Source organism: Mytilus californianus, unplaced genomic scaffold (assembly GCF_021869535.1).
Source record: "Mytilus californianus isolate M0D057914Y unplaced genomic scaffold, xbMytCali1.0.p SCAF_45, whole genome shotgun sequence".
Lineage (NCBI taxonomy): Eukaryota > Metazoa > Mollusca > Bivalvia > Mytilida > Mytilidae > Mytilus > Mytilus californianus.
The window spans coordinates 1,393,539-1,404,866 of record NW_026262696.1 but is presented as its reverse complement, the minus strand read 5'-3'; positions in this window follow the sequence as shown (position 1 = coordinate 1,404,866).

The following is an 11,328-nucleotide window of genomic DNA, read 5'->3' as shown; positions in this document are numbered from 1 at the left end:
AAAGGAAATTTTAAAAGATATATGTTTTTCTAAAGATAATTTATAACCCATCAACATAATGTAAAAAACAAAGGCAGGCTAAAGTGTTGCTTTTAAGCTTTCAGTTATTATATATTCAATAGTTTATGTCTAGACTTTCCTGAAAAACTATAGATTAAACCAGTTCTGACAATATTGACCATATTTGATATATATTGATTAAATTGTCGTATTTTATGTCATGCGATACATATTTGGAATAATGCATTCGACGTTTTCCAATGAAACACTATAAAAACTAAATTTACTACTTCAAAATTAATTGACTCACGATTTTTTATTTGAAAAGATCAAAATCCTTGGTAAATCTCGCACATATGACAGTATGAAAATCTTCGAGTGGATAACTCTTGTGATCAATGAACATTTGTGGGTGCAGAATCTATATTTATATAATACTGAAGGTCATAGGTTAGTCTGGTTGCCTCCCTATTTATTTATAATGATTTTTTTTTATTCTTTCATTAACCTTTATCCAACCTCTGCCTATTTCTATAATAGAAGTTTTGGTTTGAAATTGTTTTATTTGTATTATCAGACAAAATGTATTTATATTCCGTATTATCATGATTATACCATTTAGAATATTTTAAGATATTATTTTTGTTTTTAATTTTCCTTTAATATAACAAAGCGTGCGTCTAAAGAATTTATAGAAAATGCCAATGTCTTTCGGAAAAAAGCTAGAATGTAATTTAAAAAGCAAATGATTACATCATGTTAAAACAATAGCTTTTAAAATGTATCGGCGACTGTATGTGTTTAGGATTAATAAAATATTTTTGTAAATTGAGTTTTGGGTATTTGTATTTATTTATATTGTGGTGAAAATTTAAAATGGCTGAACTCTCAACTTTCGTTCATGCCTATAGGTTGCACTTTGTAAATACAGCTGTTTCTCAAACCACGCCTCTTTTTGGGAGATATTTAATATTCATAAGTATGTTAATTTGTTAACGTACTGGTTCCCATTGATGATCTCTGTGTTTCATCTCATAGAGACATCACTTGGGAATATAACCATTATAGAAAAACATGGTAGCAGCTAAATTGTAATTTTTAGGAGGTCCAAAAATGGAGGTAAGAGTAGTATGGAATTTTAGTATAAGTTTAAACTCTTAGAAGTTCAGGGCATATACATGTTGAAAATATGCCGCAATGCCCTATATTTTGACCTTTGAATTAAATAGTAGTGCATATAAACTTTCCGTTCTGGGATATTATTTTTCACGAAACTTCATAGTAAAAGTTTTAGCCGCAAAGGGAGTTTCTATGGGAAATTGCATTGTCTGTATTTACAGAATTGCAACCTATATAGGGTTAAAAAATAGAACATACAGAATTTCACAAAATCTGGTTTATCTCTGAGATTTTAAAGAATTTAACTCAAATATGAAGTTTTATAAATATTTCATGAAGATTGAGAAAATCCTGGGCCTTAACTATGATGACTCAGCATAAATTCACAGTTTACAGTATGCATGGTTTATTTAAAGCCCTGAATTCAAAATTAATTCATAATATATGCCCATTTGTAATTTAAATTGTTTAGAAGTGCTTATATTTACTCTTCGCAGTAATTGCAACTCATTGATCCTTCCGAAATATTTTTGTTGGGGTGTTTTTGTCCTGTCGATAACCCAAAAGTAAGCCGTAACGCCTAAATGTGCTTGTTTGTGACCGCAGCATAAAAAAGTACAAGCTAGAATTACAAAAAGACCTCAATAAAACTTACAATAGTGTGTTCTATCCTAAATATGTAGTAAATATTCCACATTGCTAGAAACGGGGAAAAAAATTAGGAAATGTGAGGCCCCAGGGGCAAAAAAACAGCGAAAAAATGCCTACCCCTGAGTCATAAAACAAATAATTTAACTTGTAAATGCTATGATTTTTTAATTTTAAAGGTCTTTTGTAAAGTAAACAAAAGCTGTGCTAGGAAGTTGTGCATAAATCAGATGTAAGCAGTCATTTCAATCAAACTTTTAGTGAATTTACATGTTTATGCACCAGACTGATATCTTCATAAATACAACTTTTGCAAATATGGCTTTGTTTAAACACTTCTAGTTCATATATTAACTAACTTATGTTAGATATATGGTTAGGGATGATACTGTTGGAACAAGAATTCTAAACAAATAATTTAACTTGTAAATGCTATGATTTTTTTTATTTTAAAGGTCTTTTGTAAAGTAAACAATAGCTGTGTTAGGAAGTTATGCAAAAATCAGATGTAAGCAGTCATTTCAATCAAACTTTTAGTGAATTTATGCACAAGACTGATATCTTCATAAATACAACTTTTGCAAATATGGCTTTGTTTAAACACTTCTAGTTCATATATTAACTAACTTATGTTAGATATATGGTTAGGGATGATACTGTTGTAACAAGAATTCTAAACTGACCATTTGAGGCAGAAATTGTGAACTTTCATTGACAAATAGGCATACAGTAAGATGTAGACTGGAGACACAGGCAGGATTGGATACTTTGTATAATCTTGAATTTTGGAATGCTTAGCTACTAAACAATACATTTATAGTATTCTAAAATGCTTTCAATTTGTTATCAGAATAGTTTCAAACAGATTTTAGACATTTCATGTCAGAAAACATGCACATAGGGTAAGCTGGCAATAATTAGAGTCTTGTTTTCAAAATCTTTAAAAAATTGAAACAGGGATAGGGGTATAAAATGTACTGTAAAAGGAAACTTAGAGTATGTGCAGTGATTTCTTTAAGACTATATACAATGTATCTGATAAATAAGTATTGTTGTGAGAAAAAGTGTTTTTAGAGAGTTTTCTATTTGAATAAATGTTTGTATAGGTTGCACTTTGTAAATACAGCTGTTTCTCAAACCACACCTCTTTTGGGAGATATTTAATATTCAAAGGTATGTTCATTCGTTAACGTACTGGTTCCCATTGATGATCTCCGTGTATCATCTCATAGAGACATCACTTGGGAATGTAACCAGTATAGAAAAACATGGTAGCGGCTAAATTTTAATTCTTAGGAGGTCCAAAAATGGAGGTAAGGGTAGTATAGAACTTAAAGTATAAGTTTAAACTTATAGAAATTCAGGGCATATAAATGTTGAAAATATGCCGCACAGCCCTATATTTTGAGCTTTGAATAAAATAGTAGTGCATATAAACTTTCCGTTCTGGGATATTATTTTTCACGAAACTTCATAGTAAAAGTGTCACAGTTTTAGACGCAATGGGGGTTCCTATGGGAAATTGCATTGTCTGTATTTACAGAATTGCAACCTTTATGTGAAAAAAGATAAAGTATTTCTTGTATTAATTTCCTGGGCAACAGCGAATGAATGGATTTTACAAATTTATTTACGAATGTTTTATTGAATGTAAACACTTGTCAGCCAGATTTTGTCCATCTGACGAAACACCCCGTCGTTACAAATTGTACTCATGTAATATTTACTTGTTTAATCTTGTTAACATTTTACTTGGCGATTCCTTTTATCCTTATTATCATTGATTATATTGGTAGATCCATTGCACTTGATCGAAGTTTTACTATATCCGTTTAAATGTGCTAAAAGAGAGGTGATAGATACCGAATGGACGTTCAAACTCATAAGTAATTTAAATAACAATAGGTATATTATAGTATGAATATTTTAAGTCTGAACAGTCCATACATGATTTCTTTCTCTCGTACTATTTTATCTGTATTTGGTCTATAGAACTTTCTTTGAATGACAGTCAGAATGTATGTCTAAAAAAATAGCTAAATTTGATGCCTTCAATGTGCAGTGTTTGAAAATAAATGATAAATAGTGTTGTGCATTGTCAGTCATTCTATAGGACAGTATTATTCTTTATTTACAATCAAATTTCTACACGTAAAACGGATTCCTACAACAATTGACAATAACTCCCGCACTGTCACTTGTTTTTCCGGAATTGTTCTAAAATCAGACACAACGTGTCCTTAAAAATATGATATCAAATAGCCTACAGTGTTAGTGTACCAGAATTATATAATACAGACATTTTGAAGTACTGTATTTTGCTGTAATGATTGTTTTTTTTTATTGCATGACATTAAGATATGATGTATAATATAATCACGATATTGTTATGTTTTTCAATAAAAGAAAAGTTAAGACACTAACGAATGTTCAACAAGGAAGTGATAAACCGAAAAAAGTCACGAGAATAGAATATGTATACCTGTTTAATGAACACAGACATTGAAAGTGTGTACTTTAATATTAAAGTAATTTCTAAAAAGATGTTTATTTAAGAAGAATTGAAATGCATTCAGAGCAAAATGTTTGAGTACACATTGATAAGCAGTCGAAATTGTACTATACAATGATGACAAGAACAAATGCAAAAACAATAATCATATGTCGGTCGATAATTGACAATAAGACAGTAAACAGTGGAAAAATAGATTCCACCATTACATGAAGTGTATTACGATATTTCTCCACTCGAGACAGTTAAATTTAACAAATTGAGCTTTTTAAATATTTAAAATTTAACTGTTGATAGTGGAGAAATATCGTAAAACACGAAATATAGCGATGGAATCTGTTTCTCTGGTGATTTTAAGACGATATCTAAACAAGTTTATCCTCCTTTTTCAAAGTTTTGTTGTTTATGTGGCGTCATCAGGCAAGGTCGCCTTTTTTCATGACGTCACAATAGGAAATTCAGAAAAAATCAAGAAAATTTGACGTCATAATTGAAATTTTGACCAATCATTTGCCGAGAACAGTTATCAGTTGGGAAATGTGAACATAGTGAACAAATTAGAGAACCGACAATTGTTTTTCATGTATTGATTCACATATAAATGATCTTTGGTTAGAAAATAATGTGACAGTTCAAACTAATAAGGAAACTTCATAATTGTCAAGACGTTCTTACGTAAAAATATTTCGACGTCGCTGAAACTTTGATATTTTCTACTTTGACCTTCCTACCACGTCTTGTCATTATTTCTTCCTATTTTGGTATTTTCAACGGAGAAGGTATGATCAGGTCATGGTCTTTTATTCTTATCTGTTTTTTTATATCTACCTTGACACATCACCCTTTTTTAATTAGTCACATGTCAAATTAAAAAAAATCAACTGTTTGGGATTAATCCCTTTGGCGAAACACATACATTAGTAGCTATTAAGTAACACACAAAAAAGTGAACTAAAATGAACAAAATATATTTGATGTTTTTTTTTTTTTTTTTTTTTAAATTCAATATACAATTTTGAAAAGTGTTAACTGACTGACAAAACATCTTAACATTTGTCTGATCCTTTTGTTCTTTTGAAAGATAAAATATGCAGCAAACTAGATTAACCCCGCCACATTCTGTATATGCCTGTCTCAAATTAGGAGCCTGTAATTCAGTGGTTGTCGTTTGTTGTATATCGTATTTTGTTTTTTCGTTCATTGTTTCGAAGGTCGATAATTTTCTTGTATGACTTGTTTTACATTTTTCATTTTTATTGCCTTTTATTGCTGACTATGCAGCATGGATTTTGCCCATTGTTGAAGGCAGTACAGTGACCTATATTTGTTTACTCATATGTCATTTGGTCTCTGGTGGAGAATAGTCTCAGTGGCAACCATACCACATCTTTTTTTTTATACTGAACGAAATATGGTCAATTATTGTCTGTATTTCACTATATATATTCAAATGTCATTTTATAGTTCGACAAGAATATAAGCTATTATTGATTTATAGTAACAAACCTTACAAGAGAATGATCATGTCGACTTCAAAAAGAATATGAGAACAAGATACTTTTACGTAGTCAATAGGTTTCATTTCAAAGGTTGGAGTAAACAATAGAATGCAGATAGCCTTCACATTTTTTTTAAATTTTTTTGATTTTTGCAAAAATGAATGTTGTCAATGTTTATTTCTAATGATATGAAAATAAAATAATATTCATTTCTAATTAAGCGACGACAATAAATGTTCATTTCTTTGTGCTATTGTATTTTATCAGCTTAAACATGTTAAATGAAACTACTGTTCAGGAAAATAAAAACCTTTGTGATTTTTCAAAATTATGCGTTGTCTTTGTTAATTTCGTTATACTATTATATGTCATTACGTTAAATTAATCTAATATTCTGGATAAAAAATTACTTTTATTGTCAACTGTGTGGTTTACTTTAAATCAGTGCAAACCATTAGGTACAAAATATAGTACTTTTATATATCGATTTTTTAATCAATAAATGCAGGTATAAATGGACCAGAACCAGTTAGATCATATGCCTCCTCTTCTTGTCGTGTGAATAAGAGAAGATGTTTGTGTAAACAACAACTCATTTACATAAATAATCAGAAGAGGTGAATATAGTCTTCAACATGTAACTGGCGTCTATCCAATATATAAGACTCTCATTCGTCCCGATTATATAAAAGTTATGAACAAATTAAAGAGAAGTACTTAAACATGTTAAAGATCTGCATGTTATTCTCCAAATAACAACAAACTTTAGTTATAAATTTAAACCATTTGTTTAAAAAACAATTGTTATCGGTCTTTCCCCTCCGAAACTTGATTGATTAATTTGATTGATTGGTTGGTTGGTTGGTTGACTGATATAGTAATTAAACACATGGGATAGGGTCTCTTGGAACAAGCGAAATAGAAACAAATGAGATCTTGGACCCTGTATTAAACAGATTGATTGATTGGTTGATTGATTGATTGATTAGTTGATTGATTGAAAGTTTGCATGGCACTCTCTCTCTCTCTATGCAAGGCATCGGACTTAACGTTAATATTCTGAGCGAACGTGGCTTCGTATTTGTACATCCCGGACAGCCAAACGGACGGCCAGGATTTCTTAATGAATAAAAATCCTGACATCTTCATTTTATAAATTTTCTCTTTTTCCTACGAGAACTCTGACTTCATGTTTTTTTTTATTTGTTGTGTGTGCATTTTGTTTGAGCTTGTAGGAAAACATTTTGTCTTGGAAATTTCACTTTCTTTATTTGGATATGGAATTTTTTATTCTAAATTTAGGTCCGCGCGCGCGGTGGTGTTTGTGAAGTCACGTGACGCTCAAATATATATGTCTGGAGTTTCTTGTCAAGGGAGACCGTTGAACCATGCACATGTGTATTGATAAGAGTAACACGATAACTATTGATTTTATTTTTACAGGTTATTGATGTCGGATCATGCATGCATTTTTTCGTAAACATATTTACGGGAACACAGATTTGTATTTTAATGAATGTTTAGAAATTTGATTGTAGGATTTCAATAATATTAACGAACTTCGGAGCAATTTCAGAAAAAAACATGAATTGGAGCTGACTTTTGCAGGAATTAATTTCTATTTCAGACAGACAGAAGTTTGTACATAAGAATGATTAGGTACTAAAAGCGATTTTCTTTTCATAGAAATCGGATGACTAAAAAAATATAAAAAAAGTCAGTTGGAAAAAATGGGAGGGGGTGTAGTGGTACACTGGTTGATAATTGAGATAAGAAACATTTACAACATGATAGCTGCAAAGTGTTAAGTTTTAATTAGCAATTTTTTAATTTGACCATTTCAGGGACATTGACCCTGCAATAAAATGACGCGTACCATTTTGACAAAAAATTTCTAGTAAGGATGTAACGCGACAAACATTTTGGTTAAATTGTTTTGTCGATATCTATAACTCTTTCTGGAAAGAAGCGATATGAACTTATTGTAAAAAAATCACAACATGACCTAAATCTTTGACCTTGACCTAATTTTCTTTTGTTTTTACCAAGGACCTCAAGTCAACAGACCCTAGGTCTCTATCATTTATGGTTTACTAGTTACAAATGCAAATCTCTTATATCAAATGCACAAGGGAGATAAACTCTCATATGGAGTCTTCGTGTAGCTTCGATCAAAATTGGACAAAACTTTCTAAGGATATAACGAGCAATGTGGTAAAATAAATTTTCTGATTTCTTTTACGGTTACGGAGGAGATGCCATAACAACAAAAACAATGTTTTGGGAGATAACTATTGCAATAAAAATTCTTCAACTAAACAGGGTCAGTCTCAAACGCGCAATAATTGTTCGATATCATATGGAAAAAATCTGAGCGACATCTCGCAAAACAACAATACCCTGCAAGAGAAAAATGTGGCGGAAGAAGAAAAAAAAAAACTAAAATTTCAATTGTTCTTGAACAATTGAGAGGTCTTTCCTTTTCGTTATGTAAAATATATGTTTAAATAGGCATATAATGCATTGAAATACTAAAAAAAACACATAAAACCCTTTAAATATGACAAAAAACACATAATTCGATATTTGGGACATGACCTTGACTTTTGACCTTATGACCTTTGTCAAGGTAATTGGTCGACGATGACATTACAAAAGACACAATGGGTCTAGGAACTTTGTTTCAAGAGTTAAGGCTAATTTTGTCTTTTCAGAAACAGTAAACGGGGGGTTATGCCCCTTACGGGTCTCTTTGGTCAAACTGTACAAAAATTGCGCCTTTATGACCTAAACATTTTTCAGCATTTGCGATTTCTGTAAGTATAATCGTTTTTATATATCCCAATAAACAGTTGTAATGTCAAAGGTCAAGGTCAACCTTAAAAAGCTTTAAGACACACTTGAAATCCTTTAAATTAGGTGAAAACACATAATTCGCTATTTTGGACATGATCTTGACCTTTGACCTTGTGATCTTTATCAAGGTCATTGGTCCTTAATGTCAATGCTGAAGCCCCAATGGGTCTAGGACTTTGGTTATATAGTAAAAGCTGATTTTGTCTTTTTAGAAACCTAAAAAAGGGATTATGCCCCTTACAAAAAGGTCAAATCTCTTCGGTCAAAATGTAACAAAGATGCCCCTTTATGTCCCAAACATTTCCCACTATTCAAAACTTCTGTAAGTATAATGGTTTCAGAGATTATCTAATAACAAGGTGTTAGGTCAAAGGTCAAGGTCAACAAACAAATTGACCTTGAGGCATTTTCAAAGTCAATGAATTGATGATCATTGGTTGATATCGTAGGTGGCTACGACTTTTGACCTTATGACCTTTGTCAATGTCATTGGTCTAGGATGTCATTACAAAAGACCCCATTGGTCTAGGACCTTTGGATCAAGAGTAAAAGCTAATTTTGTCTTTTCAGAATCAGTTAACGGGGGTTATGCCCCTTACAGATAGGTCAAATATCTTCGATCAAAATGTAAATAATATGCAGCTTTATGACCCAAACATTTTTCACTATTTAAAATTTTTGTAAGTATAATCGTTTTACGATATCCAATAAAAAGTTGTAAGGTCAAAGGTCAAGGTCAACCTTGAAAATCTTTAAAACACACTTCAAAACTTTTAAAAAGGTCAAAACACATAGTTCGCTATCTGGGACATGACCTTGACCTTTGACCTTGTGTCCTTTGTCAAGGTCATTGGTTCCTAATGTGATTGCTAAAGACCCTATGGGCCTAGTAATAGTTAAAGCTAATTTTGTCTCTTCAGAAACTGTTAACGGAGGTTATGCCCCTTACGGAAAGGTCAAATCTCTTTGGTCAAACTGTAACAAAGTTGCACCTTAATTACCCAAACATTTTCCACTATTCGAAACTTCTGTAAGTATAATGGTTTCTGAGATTTTCTAATAACAAGATGTTAGGTCAAAGGTCAAGGTCAACATACACATTTGACCTTCAGGTATTTTCAAAGTCACATGAATTGATGATCATTGGTGGAGATCCTAGGTGGCTACGACTTACGGTTTCTGAGTTTTAGTGGCCAACCAACATCGGTTAATTATCAAAGAGGCATAACCCTACCAATGAGTCGTTGAATCTTTTCGATCCAAATGTAACGAAGAACCGGGGTCTGGTCCCGAACAAATTTCACACTTTGGTTTTTTTCTACCTATTATAGTTACGGTGTTTGAATGATAACAAGGTTTTTTTGGTTTCGGAGGGATTACTCCGAACCGAAAAAAAATTTCGATTCACAGGGTGAGTTCCGGATAGGTATTCATGACACCGATACAAAGTGTGAACATGAAAGCGACACGTCTTACGGTTAAGGCTGATAACTTCGTCAAAGTTTGGCGGAAAAAGAATAATAATAATAATAATAATAATCAGAAGAAATACAGTAAGGTCTTTCCTTATAGAAAAAGGAAAGACTTTAATAATAATTAAAATGTCAATTGTTCTTAAACAATTGAGGTCTTTCCTTTTCGTAATGTAAATTATATGTTTTAATAGGCGTAGAATGCATTGAAAAGCTCTATAACACACAGAAAATCCTTAAAATATGACAAAAAACACATAATCCGCTATTTTGGACATGAACTTGACTTTTGACCTAAGACCTTTGTCAAGGTCATTGGCCCACGATGTCATTACAAAAGACCCCAAGGTCATTAGACCTTTAAGTCAATGGTGAAGACCCCATGGGTCTAGGACCTTTGGTTAAATAGTTAAAGCTAATATTGTCTTTTCAGAAACCTCAAACAGGGGTTATGCCCCTTACAAAAAGGTCAAATCTCTTCGGTCAAACTAGATCAGAAAATATTATTCCAAAACTGGATGGATAGCAATATAATATACATAAATGATATCATTGATGAATATGGAAATATAACAGAAAGCTTTATAAGAAAAAAGCTAAATAAAAAGACAAATTGGATTACTGAATTCTTAAAAAGAGTGGATTGATATATTAGCTGTAAACTGTTCAAGAACAACTAATGTACTTACAAATAATGTTTTGTATATTTATGACAACGATACCCTCAGACAGAGTATATAGATAAATTAGTAAAATTTACAAAATATTGATAGAACAAGACAAAGAAATACCAATTGGCTTATACAAATGGAAGAGACTACCAAATTTCGAAATCTTACAGAATAAAACTCAAAATATATTAAAATTTGTTCATAACTATTTGAAAGAATAAATTAAAAATGTTCAGATGGAAACTCTTACATTTTATTCTTCCAAACATGTTTTATCAAAACAATGGAAAATTTGTCCAAACTCAGACTGTAATCACTGTACAGAAGATTACGAACATTTTTTATTACATGCCACTTTCTTGAGTTTTGGAAGAAATATTTAATCTGTTAGAAAAAGTTAAACTTAGAAAACACATTTTAACTCTAAAGAATTTGATTTGGGGTTACAAAATAAATGATATACAATACTATGATATTAATTTTTCCTCACAGTAATTATGTTTTCATTAATAAAATACACTATCTGTCAGAATTTAGAACAAAGAATATTA